The sequence below is a fragment of the Trachemys scripta genome, chromosome 9 (genome assembly GCF_013100865.1).
Source record: "Trachemys scripta elegans isolate TJP31775 chromosome 9, CAS_Tse_1.0, whole genome shotgun sequence".
Taxonomy (NCBI): Eukaryota; Metazoa; Chordata; order Testudines; family Emydidae; genus Trachemys; species Trachemys scripta.
In genome coordinates, this window is record NC_048306.1 from 39,800,403 (window position 1) to 39,819,880 (window position 19,478).

The 19,478-nt window shown below is 46.8% G+C and overlaps 1 protein-coding gene across 1 annotated transcript in view; it reads right to left on the reverse strand.

Moving 5' to 3' along the window:
- The window catches only part of LOC117883167 (gamma-aminobutyric acid receptor subunit gamma-4), a 120,923-nt gene extending 102,282 nt beyond the window's left edge, over positions 1–18,641 (reverse strand). The window contains exon 1 of the mRNA XM_034782226.1: positions 17,002–18,641. The gene's annotated coding sequence lies outside the window, so the exon portion shown is untranslated. The remainder of the gene's footprint in view (positions 1–17,001) is intronic.
- Positions 18,642–19,478: the final 837 nt, after the last annotated feature.

Consider the following 19,478-nt stretch of genomic DNA (forward strand, 5'->3'; position numbering starts at 1 on the left):
TTTGCAGAGTAGCTGGGTCACACTGAGGAGATCAATTTCAGAACCAGAAGTAGAAAACAGGTCCCTTCTGGTGTGGTTTTAGTGTCAGGGATTCAAACATGAGCTCCATTCCCTGGAAATTCAGGCTGCTGTTCCAGGGATTGATCTGAAGTTCTGGTTCAATCCCACCCCTACTGTCAGTTTTTCAGGACAGATTCAGCTCCCTGTTACACCCATCCAAAGCCAGAGTTAATGGATTTACTCTAGATTTACTCCAGCATAGCTGAGGTCAGATTCTTGCTCATCATGTGTACGTAATATGGGCCAGATCCCTAGCTTGTGGGAATCATCCTAGTTCTATTGGCTTGAAAGGAGCTACGCTGCTTTCCAACAGATAAGCAGCTGGCTGTGTCTGTTTACAAATATAAACAAACAGGCAGATCGTCCCTGAGTTAAACTGGCTCAGCTCCATGAATTTCATGGAATCACACCGACTGGCACTAGCGGAGGAAGTAGCCAGCCCAAATACGATATTTCTGCCAGTTACTGGCAGTGATGGGTGAATGGAACATGGAACATATCAACTATATACATAGTGGACCAGATCCTCTGCTGGTGGAAAGCCCTGAAGTCAGTAGAGTTATACTAATTTTCAACAGCTGATTTGGCCCGTCTGGATAAAGGGTAGCTACCCACATAACAACAGGAATTATGGTGTGTGTGGGCGGGGAGGGGTTAAAATTTCCATTACATTTGAAGCACATGGTAATTTTTTCTTAGGGTCCTAGTTGTCAGGCGTGATTGCAGAGCAGTTTGTGTATCAACATTCAAAACAACCAGCGACAGGTCAGGGGAATAATTGAAAATGTCACACAGTGCCAGATACCCAGAACAATTAGATCAACAAACTGCATGTTGGTGTCTTTGCATGTGAGGCCAAGATTCTATCTAGGTATTTCGTTTTCCTCCTCCTCACCCCCAAAACCTCTGAGTGTGTTCAGGTCTCAAAATAATGGACTTTCTTTTTTTATCCTCCACTGTTGCTCACAGTTTTGCTGGGGAGTGAATTACAATCTCTGCTCCTTCTGTCACAAAGTCTGATTTCAGGGGAATAAATCTCACCTCCAAGCCCCAGTCAAGGCATCAAGGACTGCGCTCTGTGAAGAATATAGGAGAGGGAGCTAGATATGCGGTTCTGTCTCCTACTGTGTCTAATTCAGGTGAAGATAAAGATAATGCAATTACGTCAGTCACTTTTTAGTGCCCTTTGCAGACTCTAGGATCCCTTTTATCAGGCACGGTGGCCATTTTCCTGGGTTTTCCCCCATTTCCAGGAATGCCGGTATCTTTCAGCTGTTTATTTTTCTTAATTATTTCTATAATGCCTATTACTACAGTATGGAAGTACTGAACAAATTAAGCTAGATCTTCCTACTGTTAAGAGAAGCAGTGTGGCAGGCTGGAATTGAGGAGACGTGTTTTTGGGCCTTGAGAATGGCCTGCTGGGAGATCTTGGGCAAGTCACTTCCCTTCTCTGTGCCTCAATTTCTCCATCTGTAAAATGGGGGTAGTAATACCAGCCTACATTAAAAAGCGATGCATGGATGAAGAAACCCTGCACAATGCTGGCAATTATTATTGTTCATGGAGAGGTTGCGCTTTGCCCTGGTTGGGTTAGAGATTTTCTTTCTAGATATTGTGTGCAGGGACTCCCTCTCAGTTTAAAGGATTCTGGGGATCAAATCTTCCTTAATCCTTGGGGATCTGTTATTGCCTTATTTTCCAGACCCCCTAACCTCCTTCCACTTTTCCAGGGCTTGATACCACCTGTCAGCCTGAGGGTTGTTTTCCACAAGCTATTGCAGCCCAGAGATTGCAATGCTCAATAAAAAGAAATGGGCCATCCTGCCTCCAGGAATAGCCAATGCTACTGGGCAAGGCAATACACACACTCACACCCCATAATGAGACTAGCTACCTGGGCAGTGATCTCATCTGTGGGTCTCATTCATCAGAGCTAGCGCACACATGTTTACTCAAGGTGGAAATTTCACCTCCAGATCAAGAGCAAGTTTTGAGGACTGGCTGCTCAGAGCTGGGTTAGGCCGATTCAAATGCCAATCACCTGGGTTAATTCTGCAGTAAAGACAAACCTTCATAGGCTAAATTTGCTCCTGCCACATGAATTTGGCCTGTTGCACGTCTAATATATTTTATAGAAAAAAAACCCACATGAAAACTTATATTTAACAGAGCAGCTCAGACTTCATTCTCAAGGCCTTTTTGGTTAGCAACTTGCTCATTAACTATTCTGATTTCTACAACTGTCCATGCTATTTTCAACTCTTTGCCAAATAGTTTTGCATATTTGCTGTTCATGATCATGAAGTGTTTGTAAGTCACTGTTCATGCGATGTGATTTAGCTGACCAATCACAAGTTATCCTTTCCATGCCCTGCCTGGGTGACACGTGATTTTAAACAGGTGAATAATGGCTGAGGAAGTGGGCTGTAGTCCACGAAAGCTTATGCTCTAATAAATTTGTTAGTCTCTAAGGTGCCACAAGTACTCCTGTTCTTCTTTTTGCGGATACAGACTAACACGGCTGTTACTCTGAAACCTGAGACATTAATGTAATAGTAAGTTTCAGACTAACATGTATTTGTGCTTATGTGACAATTTGAGGAAGGCAATATGCTAATGGCAGGTACAGGGTATTTTTCCTTCCCCTGTACCTCAGTTTACTGTGGTTTAGGGTTCTCATGACTTTGATATATAGATTCATAGATTTCAAAGCCAGAAGGGAACAATGTGATTGTCAAATCTGACCACCTGTCTAGTACATGACGTATTAATGTGTTTGAATGAGAATCTTTTTCAGAAAAAGAGCCAATCTTGATTTAAAAATTGCCAGTGCTAGAAAATCCATCATAACCCTTGGTAAATCGTTCCATTGGTTCATTATCATCAGTGTTAAAACTTTACTCATTACTTCCAGTCTGAATTTGTCTAGCTTCAACTTCCAGCTATTGGATCTTGTTATATCTATGCCTGCTAGATTGAAGAGCCCATTATCAAATATTCATTCCCCATGTAGGTACGTCTAGATTGTGATCAAGTCACCCCTTCATCTTCACTGTGTTAAGCTAAATAGGTTGAGCTCCTAGATTCCATCACAAGATATGGTGTATATATTATACAGAATTAAATCTCTAATAGGAGAGTGACACAAATCTCTACAAGGAAAACATCTATAGGAATATAGCAGTTTACTTATAACCATTGAAACAACTGTGAATATTATCAATTGACTCTTCTGAAGACATCACTTTCAGGGGTTTTTACTACTTGTTATTCTCATAGTTCAAATGGGAAATATAATTATGCCTGCACAAATACACTTCCCTTGGGCTCTTCTCTGAGAGATTTGCCCTTCTGAGTCACTGTGGAATGATGTTCAATCCCTCGGTAGGGCACACCAACTCCTTAAAGTCTGGGAAACAAATGATAGTCCCACAGCCTCATTCCAACTCCTGTTGAGTCTCTGCAATATCAGCCTGCAGTTTGCACAGCCTGTGGAAATTCTAACAATCTTTTTCTCCAGTGAGGTGAGGGAGCCTGCAGTCTAAATGTAATACGCTGGCAAAGTCCCTAGAACACAATCTTTACAGCAAACCCTCCTGGTTCCTGTGCTGCTTCACTAATAAGTCCTGAATCCTCCTTCTCCATTCTGTCCCCCAATCCTCTTCTTTATAAACTCCTCCCCTTGAGTTCCCAGTGGTTCCTCCCTTAGTGGGTGACTCTGGGTATGTCGTGCCAGACTGCCTGCCCACAATGGAAATCACCTGAGTAGCTGCAAGCAGCTAATGCATATGCCTAGCAGCCACCATACCCAGTTTCTGGGTGACTCTAGACCCCGTTTCACAAATGCAGCCACCATGGCCGCATATGGTCACCAGGGGGTTTCCCTGCAGCCATGGCAATTTCTTGGGCAGTGTGTGTGGGAGGGAAGAACCATCAGCCCCTCTCCTTCATCCCCCTTGTTCCTGCATGCGCCACTTCTCTGGAGACACAGGTGGGACACATAACGCTTCAGGAGCATGGTGAGGCGGTGAGGAAGGGGTGAGAAGGAGAGTGGCAAGGCAAGCAGTGCGCGGGGGGGGGCCTGGGGAGGAGTAAGGAGGCAAGCAGCGAGCCAGCAGCAGGGTGAGGAGGCGGGCGAGGGGAGCTGGCTGCGAGCCAGGGAGTGAGGAGGCGAGCAGGGTGTGTGTGAGGAGGCGAGCAGTGAGGCAAACACTGGAAGGGGGGTGAGGAGGTGAACAGCGAGCCAGCAGGAGGATGAGGATGGCTGGTGGGTTAAAAATCGGGGCAGCCAGAATGGCTAAGCAACAAAAAAAAAAAAAAAACCTGCGGCGCAGCCGGAGCGGCAAAACAGGAAAAACAAACAAACAAACAAACCTGTGGCCCAGCCGGAGCGGCAAAGAAGGAAAAAAAAAAAACCCTGCGGGGCGGCCGGAGCCAGGGTGCAGGGGGACTCCCTGCGCTGCAGACATGCCCCGGCTAGCGGGGGGGAGGGGAGGAAGCGGAGGGAGAGAGAGAAGGGGGACGGCCAGGGTTTCAGGGGGGCGCTCGCCACACAGCCCCGACTGCTGCACCGCCTGCCAGGAGGGCTCCGTGCCACTCCGGTGGGCGGGGAGGGAAGGACGCGGGCTGCCCTGCCAGGCTTGTTACAGACCTGGAACTGGCTGGGGCAGACGGAGTGCGCAGCCCGCTCCCAGCAGGGCGCTCTCCTCCTCCCCGCCACCGCCCTCTACAGGGCGGCTGGATCGGCAAAAAAGAAAAAAAAAAAAAGCGGCTGTGCCGCCCTAGGATTGGGTGGAATGCCGCCCCGTAGAATCTGCCACCCCAAGCATGCGCTTGCTCGGCTGGTGGCCGGTCCTGGTAAGGAGGGGAGCAGCGAGCCAGCAGAAAGGTCACGATACAGGCAGAGGGGTCTGGCTGCGAGCAGGGGAGTGGCGAAGCAGGCAGGGAAGTGTCTGTGGCAGGGGAGTAAGGAGGCGAGTAGCGGGTGGGGGAGTGAGGAGGGACACAGGAGGCGAGCGGCGGGTGGGGGTATGAGGAGGGACACAGGAGGTGGGTGGAGGGTCAGGAGGTGAGCAGGGGGCACATGGGCAGCAGATGGAGCCCCCCTTTGGGGAGGCTAGCCCCCGACTCCACCCCTTCTGCCCACGCTCCCCTTCCAGCACCTGGAGCCACAAGCCCTCCGCCCGGAGAAACTCCGAGTGCCTCCCTGCCCCACGGCCGGAGGAGCTCTGGGCTGGCCGAAGCCCAGAGCACCTCCCCCTCACCCGGAGGAGCCCCGAGTCAGCTGCAGCTGTGCGTCCCATCCCTTCCCTGCCCGAGACCCAAGCCGCCCAGATATGTTTTTCATTATTATTTGGACTTTTATTATGTCAAAGCATTTTTAAATTTACTTCAGAATTGTTATACAGACAACCATTTTTACCAAAAAAGCAAAAGAAACAATAATAAAAAAGACAAGAACGTGCAAAGCACCTAATTTGTGTTTCTTTTCTGTTAGGTCCAGTGAAGAACCTATTAACTGTGCATGATTTTTCTTATCGAGTCTGCAAAAAAAAACCCCAAACCTTACATAAATAAATTACAATGATTTGGATGTATATATGTGCATATTATTTTATTAACTTTAGGAAAAATAAATAATGTTAGGAAAAAGTGTCAGTGCAGTGGCCGCACTCTGAGGCCACCAAAAAATTTGTTGCAAGAACCTCTGCTCTAGCGCATCCAGCAGAGTCATCCTGCCTGGCTCTGGCAAGATTGCAAGTACATCGAGCCCCCTAAAATAATAACAAGAATTTCATATCCTTTCATGGTTCCTTCCCATATTTACACCCCAGAATGCTGTGGGTTACATTGAGATTTGTGTGCTTTTAGTTGCAAAATATTCATGAATCAGGGTTTTTGGTTTTTTGCTTTTTAACCTTTTGACCAGCTATAGCATTTACAAGGAAAACCAAAAAAAGACAATATGAGCCAGATGCCATGTAGATAAGTTAACAGTGGGGGATAGAGGGAGGTGTCTACATATACTGACATTTAAAGTCCTTGATTTCACAATCCGCACCTTGCATTAGACAGATTGTTGGGAAGTTCTTTGTATTTAATTCTGCTGTGCGTAAAATTGTGCTGTATATCTATGGAGCAATGTGTAGCTTTAACAGTGTGCTTGAGGCACAGCGAGAGCCTCTACACTCATGTCTTGTCCCTGAAGGTCTGTCTTGATCACTAGTAAAACAAGCTCAGTGCTCTAAACTACCACGTTGTTTGGCATAACTGGCAGTCTCTGGTCAGAAGAATACCAGGAGTGGACCAGTAAGAGCTTCAGGTCAAGATGGAGGTTCTCTTCCCCTCCCCTACTCCAAAACAGTGCAGGGGGAGCTCGGATCAGGATAGCTGAGGTGTTGCTGATGTGGATGGGAGTTCATTGTCTGAGCTGGAGGCGGATTCATTAGCGGCCAGTGCCAGAATAGCGGGGAGGCTGGGGGTCAGGACTGAGGTTCATTTTCAGAGCTACCCAGAGGAATCTTGCACAGCACCTGTCTATTCTTGCCTCTAGTTCTCACCACTGGGGACTCTCATTTACATAATCTTGAAAATTTACCTTAGAAAACTGTAAAATAAAAGGGAACTAGAGCAGCAATCTGGCGGTGTTCGCGCGAAGAGCTGCAGCAGAACCCCTGACTTGTGTGAGAGTCTCTCCTCCCTTCTTTCCAGGGATTTAGGTGCATCAGTCCCACTGAAAGTCACTGGAATTTGCACTCCTAAATCCCACAGGTGTTTCTGAAGATATCCCCCTGGGTAAAAGCCGAGGCTAAAACTTTTCAAACCTTGGTGCCTAAAACTAGAATCTTAAACCCACGTGTCAAGTGGGATTTTCCAAAATGCCCAGTGTTGGTCTAACTCTGCTCCCACTTAAATGGCTGCTGTAGCTGGCTTCCATGAAAGCCATGCCAACTGCCATGGCAGTTAGGCCAAGGCTGAGCAGTTTTGCAAATGCCACCCAAAGGCATCTTAGTGAGTGGCCTGGTTTTCAAAGGCGCTGAGTACCCAGCAACTCCCATTAACTTCAGGGAGGTGCTGTATGCTCAGCAGTTTTGAAGATCAAACAGTAGATATAGATACCTAACTATGGATGTAAGAATTAAACTTTAGGCACCCAATTGGGATAAATCTTGGCAAAAGCTTCGGAACATAAGAATGGCCATACTGGGTCAGACCAATGGTCCATCTAGCCCAGTATCTTGTCCTCCCGCAGTGCCCAATGCCAGGTGCCCAGAGGGAATGAACAGAACAGGGCAATTTATTGAGTGATCCATCCCGTTGTCCAGTCTCAGCTTCTGGCAGCTGGAAGTTTAGGGACACCCAGAGCAGAGGTTGCGTTCCATCTTGGCTGATAGCCATTGATTGAACTCCGTTATACTTTTGGCCTTCACAACATCCCCTGGCAATGAATTCAACAGGTTGACTGTGCATTGGGTGAAGAAGTACTTCCTTATGTTTATTTTAAACCTGCTGACTGTTAATTTTATTGGGTGACCCTGGGTTCTTATGTGAAGGGGTAAATAACACTTCCTTAATCACTCTGTCCACACCAGTCATGATTTTATAGACCTTCATCACATCCCTCCTTAGTCGTCTCTTTTCTAAGCTTCTATTTACATGCTAAATAGAACGGGTAGAATAGTGTACAACTGGAATTCCATCTCTCCCTGTCCTGCTTCAAACATGAGGTGAGTAGGCTGCATTGCCATTCATTCCCCATGTCTTTTTCTTTAGTATCCCAAGGCTACATTTCCTCAGGTGCCACACTAATTGATCTCTGCTGGGTGCCCCAATTTCACAGTGCTGTCTGATTACAGGGTTCAATAAATCGCCACCTGGTCAGTTTATTTTTACTGGCTCAGCTGGGTTTCCCTTTGTTATTCCCCACCCCAATGCTAGTTGCAGCTGAACTGAAATAGGCTTCCTTTTGTAAGTGCCTTTAAGAAAATAAAGTTTCCTTTATATGAGAAAGTGATAGGTGCCTCCTTGACTATGGTAAGTGGGGCTTCCAAAAACTAGTCCCCCAACTGAGCCTAAAGGAAGAGCCAGGATATTTTAGGAAGGCATCAGCCCAAAAGGTTGAGCATTAGGATCTTGCTCCTACAATGACTTAAATGTATGCTTAACTTTATGCACAATGAATAATAATCATACCTAGCTCTTATATAGCACTTTACATCCGTAAATCAACCTGTGGAACTCTTTGCCAGAGGATGTTGTGAAGGCCAAGACTATAACAGGGTTCAAAAAAGAACTAGATAAATTCATGGAGGATAGATCCATCAATGGCTATTAGCCAGGATGGGCAGGGATGGTGTCCTAGCCTCTGTTTGCCAGAAGCTGGGAATGAGTGACAGGGAATGGATCACTTGATGGTTACCTGTTCTGTTCATTCCCTCTGGAGCACCTGGCATTGACCACTGTTGGAAGACAGGATACCGGCCTAGATGGACCTTTGGTCTGACCCAGTATGGCTGTTCTTATGTTATGTTCTTAGACCTCAAAGCACTTTACAAAGGAGTTCAGTATCATCCTCATTTTACAGATCGCCAAACTGAGGCACAGAAAACTGAAATCACTTGCCCAAGGTCATCTGGCTCTGCGTTCCAGTTCAGTTCTCTATCCACAAGGCAACACTGCCTCCCATTGATTTAATTAGTCCCATTGACTAAAGTATTTGCAGCATCCGATTCTTGGGATTGTGTGGAACTCTGCATTTCATTCTGCAGGAGTTTGTGGGAACTTTTTCTTGGGTCTGGGTCTGAATTTCATTTTGGGGTCTGGGTTCAAACTGAAAAGTAATTGAAGATGTACAGTTTCATCTGGTTTTTGCATCCAAACTGGGAATCTCAGTTCTGCACCCCAGTGATTTTTCATTTTAGGGTGGGGAATGCTCACTTGTGAATCCGTAAGGCATGGATCTGTCCTTATGATTCCAAGTCAGACTCCAATTCAGAAGGGCCATATATTCCTCATTCTGTACCAGATGACACCTAGTCTGGATTCTCACAGGAGCTGTGTATGTTCAGCGTCAGGCCACTTAGTTGCCTGAATTTGGATTTAAGTACCTAACTTTAAAAGTGCACAGCAATAAAGATGGGCCCAAGGTGCAAAAGTGTGGGTCTAGATCCCAATTTGTGCACAGTCTGGTGTGTTTTGAAGGCAACATTTGGATGGAATCACAGATGGTGACTGTGATACCATCAGGTCCTACTACCCTTGATATGCTGAAGCCAATCAGAAAAATGCACATTCACATGCAAGTACAGTTCTTAGGCTCTTCAGTTGACTTGCTGAATGTTGACTGGCCTTTTTAAAAATGCCTTTTCTCCTTGCTATTTTATGATTCATTAATTGATACCTTGGGGGGGTGGGGGGGAGGGAGAAGAGAGAAATCTTTTTGGTCAACTTGCTACCAAGCTGACAGAAATTCTTTTTTGTGTGACAGGGGATAATTCTGGTGGAATGACCAATATCCCCAGTCGGGAAACCCAATTCTAATCTAAAAGGCAGTGTGTGTGTGTTTAACTCAGTTTGCCTTATAAGTGTTTTAGGATATCTTGACTATGAAAAGCACTCTCTCCATCCAAATTTCATTCCATCTCCTTCAGGCAAGAAAGCAATTTAGTGTATAAAGTATTTCAGTGGGACATTTGAAATTTCATTTGCTGAAATTGTCCTTAGACTTTGAAACCATGCTGAAATATGTCAAGTGAAGGCAATTTCAAAACACTTACCTGTCCTCTTTGTGTGAGCCTCAATACCAAGAAGGTTACCATGACAACAAAGCCCACTCTCCAACCGGTCGAATTAATTATTTGTTTTCAAATGATGTCACTATTAGCTGTACTTCAACCAAATTGCGCAAACCATCTCCATAGACAACAGAACTACAAAAAGCCCAGTGATGCAGGCCAACAATTATGCTCTAAAATTAGCAAAGGAAGTAAAATGTCATAAAACAATGATCTTTAACCTATAAAAATATATAAAAGGCCATTAAATAAAAAAACAAACTCTAAACTTCATATGTATAAAAAGAGAATAGGTCTGACTTTGATAAAATTTGGGCTCACCTAATTAATACAATTGCAGGCAAAAATTAGTCCACTTACCCAATTTGTGTGCACAATCCGAGTGCAAATTAAGCGTGCAATTGTTCTCACGTTAATGGATCCAAAGTTTGTAAACATGACTCTCAACATGATCTGGTAGCACTTTTTTTGGCATGTCTCAGAATCTCACTTTACAGCTCTGCTCTTTGTGGATTCTGTGTTGGATCAAAGAGCATTAGGGCAGATGTTTTGTATTGCAACCCACATCATGACATAGTCCCTGCATAGACAGATCAAACATACAGGATGGGCCAGATCCTCAGATAATGAACTCTGGTGTATCTTCAGTGAATGGCAGAGCTGGCTGGACACTGGAAAATGCCGATTCATCGCATTCAAAATGTTTTGCAGGAATTTGCCAAATTAGATCTGATGGAAGATGGGCGGATTTTGAAACATGCCTGCCAGTTCATCCACCCAGCTCCTTGGCAATCTGCCTGGCAGACTGCCTCATTATCGGGGCTCTAGGGTCTTTCAGGGACCACAGCTCCAGGATGGCCCAGCCATGCAGACTGCCTCAGCATCAAGGACCCCAGGACTTCCAGGATCCTTGCCATAGAGCTGGAAGCCCTGGCAGCAACAGCTGAGCCTAAAGCCTTAGAACTTGGGCTCCCTGGTGAAATTTTGTTTCAAACTCTTGGATCTGATCCAAACTATCTGAGGTTTGCACAAGAATAGTGGGAAGCTGTTGTGGAGAGGAGGGCACTGGGGAACCTTTTGCAAAGCCAGGAGCTAATACCAAAAGGATTGTCTTCCCCTTAACCAAAAGGGTACCAGGTTGTTGCCAATTGCAATATGCTTAATGCAGTACCAGCTTTCAGAGCAGACCAGTGATAGGAACAGAGGGTTCGTGATACCGGTTCAGATGATTGGCCCATCAAGCCCAGTATCTGCCTCTAGCAGTGATCAACTCTCGCAGTGAATTCATAATGCTATATGTGATTAGAGAGATGTCACAATGACACTCCTTTGCTACGTATCCCCAAAACGTTAATAAATAAACAGCTTCATCTGGTTGGGAGAATTCTAGTCATGATAAAAGGGGTTTGTTCATGGATCCACTTATTCCTCAGCAGTAGGGATGCCAGGCATCCGTTTTTGACCGGAACACATGGTCAAAAATGGACCCTGGCAGCTCCGGTTATTTCCTGCTCCATCCTGGAGCCCTCTCCTGAACCCTGAAACCCTCATTTTTGGCCCCACCTGGAGCCTGTACCCCAGCCCAGAGCCCATATTCCCCACACCCCAACTCCCTTCCCCAGCCTGGTGAAAGTGAGTGAAGGTGGAGGAGAGCGAGCGACAGAGGGAGGGGGTATGGAGTGAGCAGGGGTGGCGCCTCAGAGAAGGGGCAGGACAGGGGTATTTGGTTTCATGTGATTAGAAAGTTGGCAACCCTACTCAAAAGAAATAATTCTTCATTTTCCCATGAAACATCAGGTATTGACAATGCCGGAAGCCATACTGGATAGAGGGGTGAGCTTATTATGCTCAGCAAATCCTGTGATTGTGTATCTGCTTATAAGCAAATTCTCTCTCTCTCTTTCTTTCTTTCATGCTGGCTAGACCTCGCTGCGGATGTCAGTGCTCCATCTACATAACAGGTGCGGCATGATTGAGGACAACTTCCAACACTGCCCCATCAATCTGACTCCTGATCTGCAGCGAGCAGTTAAGGCTGAGAGGAGAATTCAGACTCTAAGGCCTTGGCTACACTTGCGAGTTGCAGCGCTGTAAAGCCGCCCCCAGCGCTGTAACTCACTCCCCGTCCACACTGCCAAGGCATTTACAGTGCTGTATCTCCGTGGTTGCAGCACAGCATGCAACCCCGAGAGGAATAGTGTGTATTGCGCTGTCGCTGCAGCGCTGTAGCGCCAGTGTGGCCGCCCAATGCGCTGTGACTGGCCTCCAGAAGTATTCGGCAGTATCCCACAATGCCTGTTCTAGCCACTCTGGTCATCAGTTCAAACTCTACTGCCCTGGCCTCAGGTAACCAACCCATGTGACCCACCCTTTACATTCCCAGGGAATTTTAAAAATCCCCTTCCTCTTTGCTCAGCCTGGCGTGGCGTGGAGTGCTATCAGCGAATCTTTCCAGGTGACCATGCCTCCATGCGCCAAGCGAGCCCCAGCATGGAGCAATGGCGAGTTGCTGGACCTCATCAGTGTTTGGGGGGAGGAAGCTGTACGGTCCCAGCTGTGCTCCAGCCGTAGGAATTATAATATCTTCGGGAAGGTATCAAAGGACATGATGGAAAGGGGCCATGACCGGGACGCCCTGCAGTGCAGGATTAAAGTGAAGGAGCTGCAGAGTGCCTACCGCAAAGCCCACGATGCAAACGGCCGCTCAGGTGCTCCCCCCGCGACCTGCCAATTCTACAAAGAGCTGGATGTGATACTTGGGGTAAACCCCACCTCCACTCTGAGCACCACCATGGACACTTCAGAGCCTGGGGGGGGGAGACAAGGAGGAGGAGGAAAATGGGAGTGAGGGTGGTGGGCCGAATGGAGACACCCCGGAATCCCTGGAGCCATGCAGCCAGGAGCTCTTCTCGAGCCAGGAGGAAGGTAGCCAGTTGCAGCAGCTGGTACTTGGTGGAGGACAAACAGAAGAGCAGGTTCCCGGTAAGCGGTTTTTTTTTTGGGAAGGAATTTTTTCGGTGCGGGCTCTTTGGGAGAGGAGAGTTAGGCATGCATGCCTAGATGCGGAATAGTGCATTGATGTGGTTTATCACATCGCGGTAATCGGCCTTGGTAATCTCCTCGAATGTCTCATCCAGAATGTGTGCAATGCGCTTGCGCAGGTTTATTGGGAGAGCCACTGTGGTCCTTGTCCCAGCCAGGCTAACGTGTCCGCGCCACTGTGCCGCGAGGGGTGGGGGATCATTGCTGCACACAGGCAAGCTGCATATGGGCCAGGGCGGAAGCCGCATTGCAGTAGAAGACCCTCCCTTGCTTCTCAGGTCACCCACAGGTCACTCGTCCAGGATGAACTCCTGTGGAAAATGTTGGGACAGTGTTCAGCGTAGATGCCCCCTGCAGCTGTTGGCTCTCCCCAAGGCACAGAAACCCAGAGGACAGTGCAGCCCTGAAACAATCAGTCCCCCTTACTCACCATTTTGAGACTCCCGTGGGATATGTGTGCTCTGTTTCAGACGGGAAAATTATGCTATTGTGTAGACCCTGTGTGTTTTCTACTCCTTAAGTGCGGGGGGAATCATTACTCTGTCTGGTATAAACAATGCTGCCTCTGTTAAATGTTGCATTTTGTCTGTACAGCTGCATCAACCGTGAGACCTCAGCCGTCCCTCTTACCGCCTGCTCTGAGACTGCAAAGATGCAGGAAGAGACCGCGAAAAAGTAAAGAAGACACGCTGCAAGAAGTGATGCGGCAATCTATTAAAGAGAATGAGAAAGCACAGAACTGGAGGGAGAGAGAAAGCAGGATCCGCCAGGAAAACGCAGCGCACCGGCGGCAAAGCATGGAGCACTGGCAGCAAAGCATGGATGGGCTCATAAGCATCCTGAAGCACCAAGCAGACGCTAACCAGGAACTCGTAGCTATGCAGAAGGAGCAGTACCGCAAACGCCACTCCACCTACAGCCCTTGTCCCAAAACTCTTTCCGTTGTGCCCCACTGTTACCTCCAACCCACTTTCCCCAACTTCCATGTTCTTCACACCACCAGCTGCCTCCAACACCAGTGTCTTCACCACCTAGCCCTGAAAACCACGACCCTTACCCTCTGCACTCAACCCCATCACCATGCAGTATAGCTATCCTGAAGTGCAGCACACCAGACAGGACATAGGCGAATCTGTGATTGTACCATTCCCCACTCCACCCCCTTGTTTCTTTTCAATAAATAATTTTTTTTCTTTTCAATAAATGGATTTTTGGCTTTGAAAACATTCTTTATTATTGCATAATGTAAAAGACTCCTTAGCCCAGGAAATAAACAGGCACTGCAAGTCTGCTTGTCTGCTTAGCAAACACTGATTCCTAAAGATTGGAACTACTGCACTTCACTCCCGTGCAGGGCACCAGATATCACTGCTGGTTTTCAGCCTCAAATTGCTCCCTTAAGGCATCCCTAATCCTTGCAGCCCCGGGCTGGGCCCCTGTAATAGCCCTGCTCTCTGGCTGTGCAAGTTCAGCCTCCAGGTGTTGAACCTCGGAGGTCCATGCCTGAGTGAAGCTTTCACCCTTCCCTTCACAAATATTATGGAGGGCACAGCACGCAGATATAACCGTGGGGATGCTGTTTTCGGCCAAGTCCAGCTTCCCATACAGAGATCGCCAGCGGCCCTTTAAACGGCCAAAGGCACACTCCACAGTCATTCGGCACCGGCTCAGCCTGTAGTTGAACTGTTCCTTGCTGCTGTCAAGGCTCCCTGTGTAGGGTTTCATGAGCCACGACATTAACGGGTAAGCGGTTTCTCCAAGGATCACAATGGGCATTTTGACTTCCCCTACCGTGATCTTCTGCTCTGGGAAAAAAGTCCCAGCCTGCATCTTCCTGAACAGCCAAGTGTTCTGAAAGATGCGTGCGTCATGCACCTTTCTGGGCCAGCCTGTGTTAATTTCAATGAAATGCCCACGGTGATCCACAAGCACTTGGAGAACCATAGAGAAATACCCCTTCCGATTAACGTACTCAGATCCTAGGTGGGGTGGTGCCAGAATAGGAATGTGCATCCCATCTATCGCCCCTCCACAGTTAGGGAACCCCATTTGTGCAAAGCCATCCACTATTTCCTGCACGTTACCCAGAGTCACGGTTCTTCTGAGTAGGATGTGATTAATGGCCCTGCAAACTTGCATCAGCACGATTCCAACGGTTGACTTTCCCACTCCAAACTGGTTTGCGACCAACCGGTAGTTGTCTGGAGTTGACAGCTTCCAGATTACAATAGCCACCCGCTTCTCCACTGGCAGGGCAGCACTCAATCTCATGTCCTTGTGCCGCAGGGTGGGGGCGAGCTCCTCACAGAGTCCCATGAGAGTGGCTTTTCTCATCCGAAAGTTCTGCAGCCACTGCTCGTCATCCCAGACTTCCATGATGATGTGATCCCACCACTCGGTGCTTGTTTCCTGAGCCCAAAAGCGGCGTTCCACGGTGCTGAACATGTCCGTGAATGCCACAAGCAATTTTGTGTCGTACGCATTATGCGGCTCGATAGCATCGTCAGACTCCTCACTCTCACTGTCACTTTGGATCTTAAGGAATAGTTTGACAGCCAAACGTGACGTGCTGGTGAGATAAGTCAGCATATGCCTCAGCAGTTCGGGCTCCATTTCCCGCAGACAATAGATCGCGCTGCAACAGAAACCATTGAAAGATGGCGCCAAAGGTGGACGGAAACAAAGGGATTTCTGGGATGCAAAGCGATGCATCATGGAGCATTGGGACAGGACCCAGAATCCCCCGCACCCATGCCCCCTTCCCACAACTCACGGCGCCAGAATGGAAAGAGGTGCTCTGTGGGATAGCTGCCTATAATGCTCCGCTCCCAATGGCGCAGCAAATGCTGCAAATGTGGCCACGACAGTGTGCTGGGCAGCTGTCAGTGTGGACAGACTGCAGCGCTTTCCCTACTCAGCTGTACGCCGTCAGGTTTAACTCACAGCGCTGTATATCTGCAAGTGTAGCCAAGGCCTAAACCTATTCAATCCTCTGTGTGGAAACTCCTCGGAAAGGGACTGAGACAGCTGCTTGTGTCAGGCATGGGCCATCACACACCATCAGATGAGAAGAATTCTGGGCATGACCAAAACAGACCTGGATTGACCTGGACCACACTGGGAGGAGAGTGGTCTATGCCTTTAACTCCCACAGCCTGTTCTGTACTAAATTAGGCAGACACTGAGGCTGAGTCTTGCTTACTCCATTCCTGTTCTTGTGGTAGGTACCAGGGTGTGTGTGTAGAAAATAAAGGTGGCTTTAAGTCTTTGCATTCCCCGTATCCTAGGGCCATATAGTGATCTAACCAAGCTCCAGTGTGAGTTTCCTATGAGCCCTGGAAAGCAGAGAATAGCTGTAGTGCAGTGAAATCCAACAACATATTCGGCATACCTGTGATCCACTCCTTATCCTGAGGCCTGGGAGTAGGTCCTTCTGCCTATTCTACACTTAGCAGGTAGGTTCTCTGCACAGGAGTGTTTCTTAGGGAACCATTTCTGCCTACAGTCAGGCCATATCACACTGCCTGAGTAGTGTCAAGAGGACTAACCATAGCTGGGAAGCCAGCCTATTGTCTCACATTGCTAAATTCCTGGAGCCCCTATATTCTACCACTTGTCTCCCCCCTCCCCAAGCCTTCCATGGAGAATGGAGAGGATAACATGTTTCTCTACATGCACATGTAAAACACTGAGAACCAGGGGCAGTCTAGAGAAACTATGCTTTATAGGAGGAGAATCTGCCCTGCTTCCTATTCTTCTCAGGATTTACAAGTGGGGAATTTACCTCCTTAATTTTAGCTAAGTGTGAAAAGGGGGGAGGGGGAGGAGCATCATATAAGGTTTTTTTGACACCTCCAGTTTAAATGAACAATATTTGTTTCTTGTTCAAAAGCATGAAATTCCCCACTGGGTTTCAATAAAGACTACAACCTGCCATCCATGAAATTATGAAGAATTAATAAAAAATAAGTCCCATACCAATTAATTTAAAATGGCTTCATGAGACACACTAGCAAATTAAAAGAAAAAAATCCAGCTGCCACGTTCCTTTAAAAGCAGTCCATCTCTTTAAGCACAGATGAAAACAGAGAGGTTGACTTACCTGCCCAGTCAGTGACACACACTGGGTCACTTTTGCAACATGGCTATCAGCCACAGCGGGCTCAGCAATGCTGATTATAATCAGGGTCTTATTTTCGAACACAATTGACAATTCATAGAGTCTGTGATTGGAAATGCTGGTCCCGATGGGAGCATTGAGAATGCAGCATTGATCAGTCCAGATGCAATCTTCTTTTACATTCTAGCAAACAATATCCCAGAGCCCAGCGCATTCTTGTGGCTACTATCTGTGATGAGCTGAGTGCATTTTTTGGTACTTATGAAAGCAAAGGGGTTGATACTGATTAGAATCAAGCCTAGTGCAGGCAATGCTCTATACCTCCTGAGAGTTGCTTAGCATCTTCCAAAATGTGCCAGGCTAGCTTTCCGCTTAGCTCTGCCAACACGACTTAGTCTCAAATCACTAATACTTCAGGATCTTCTCATAACATTAATTGCATCCAGTTCCTTTTCTGCTGTTCCCTCTGCCATTTCAATTAATACATCAGGCCAAAATAAGTAAGATTTAACTTGCAACAAACCCACCATTCAAATTTAAGGTTCTTCCCACATCTCTCTCTGTGTTCCTTTCTCCTACCCTTTGTCTGGCTTGTGTAGCTGGACTGTAAACTCTTTGGCGCTAAGTCAGCTCACTGCACAATAGGGTCTTGTCATAGGCTGTAGCCCTTTAGCTGCTCCCTGCAGGCCCCTTTAAATTGCCCTCACCTGGTTCCACCCAGACTGGCAGCAAAGGCCTGTGAAACAAACAGAACACCAAACAAAACCTACATAACGAAAGTACTTTCCTCCCAGGCATCTCTGCTAAGGCACAGTCTTCCAGCCTTCCTCCACCTCTTAGGGGTCAAGTTAAACCACTTCAGTCCTTTCTCCCCTGGGCAGGGGGAAGTCATCCAGCAAGCAGTCCTTCTCCTGCTAATGGCTCTCTCCTATGAGGGAAGAGGCAGATTTATAGGCTGCCCTCTTTTCCAGAGCTTGTCCTGATTGGCTGGGAGAGATGGGAGCCTTGTCCCACTCTACACTACAAGGCTCCTCATCCTGATCCCTTAAAGAAACAGTAGCCTGGGGTTTATCCTCAGACACTAGCTATTATCCTGGAACCACTTCCAGTCTCCAGCATCTGTCCCTGCCATTCAGTAGGTAGTCATCTGCTCCGGAATTCCTGATTTGCCCCTCTGGCCTTAAAGGACCAATGTATCCTATTACAGGCCTCAGTCTTGACTGGAGTCTCTTGTTATTCCTATAATACAAATAGGTAATAACATTATCTGTTGTTTCTAATAAGCCTGTATCTAAGCACTTGCTCTACCAGTGCAATTAACACTCTCTCCTGCTATGCCTTCTCCTACTGAATTCTCCTGGCTCTATTTACTTTTATTAGTACTTCACTTCTTTGGACAATATCATCTGTTCCTCTTTATTCCTTCTTCCCCAAATTCAAATAAATAAGCAACACTATAGTGAACCTCTTTTCATCAGTGTATTTTTGCTTTCAGAATCAGAAAGATCTTTCCACACTAAGCCCAACCCTGTGGAGTTTTGACTAAGCAAAAGCGGAGTAACGAATAAGAAAGGACTTCAGGTTCCAACAGCCTAATTTTTCTTTCTTTCTTTCTTTCTTTCTTTCTTTCTTTCTTTCTTTCTTTCTTTCTTTCTTTCTTTCTTTCTTTCTTTCTTTCTTTCTTTCTTTCTTTCTTTCTTTCTTCAGGAATAAACATATGAGCCCCCAAGTCCAAAGCCCATGGTCACCATCCATCTGCCACAGCAGCTGTGAGCCTGACTGTCCCTTATTCTCCTATGTCATCTGAATCTTGAGCTGAATACTGCAAATTCCAACGCATAACTTTTTGTTCAAGGTTGCAATATGTTTGGAGATATTGTCCCGCCAGCAAGCCTCCGGTGCAGCATCCAGATGGCATGCAAGGAAATCCAGGGAGGGAGAATGGTGTTTCACTTCTCTCTCCACAGAGCCTCTACAGTAGAGCTGGTTAAAATGATTTTGCACACTACTTTTTTTCCTAAAAAATATTGGCTCCGCCCCCACCCTAAAACAAAACGTTTTTGAGAACAATTGCCAGCATTTTTGTCATTTCCATGCTGTGTTTTATTGCAATCTTTCACTTACTGAAAACAGTATTTTCTTAGTAAAAACCCATGTGCCATTTATCACTAGCTGCATGCTGAGGGTAAAGTACATGTCGTGAGGGCCAGACTCTCTGGGGTGGGTGATTTCATCTAACCTAATCTATCTAGCTAAAGACTTTTAAATATTTCAACCATAATAATGTTATTTGTGCCCTAAAGAATTTAGTCCGGTAGAAATCATGCTTTGATATTAAAGATTTATAGGTTGCCAAACTAAAAAAATGTGTTTTATGCAGACTAAAGATATCATCACATTTAGCTTGTAAAGCAGTCAATAGCATGTTCCCAGCTACCGTGCCAACTAATATTCTCCAG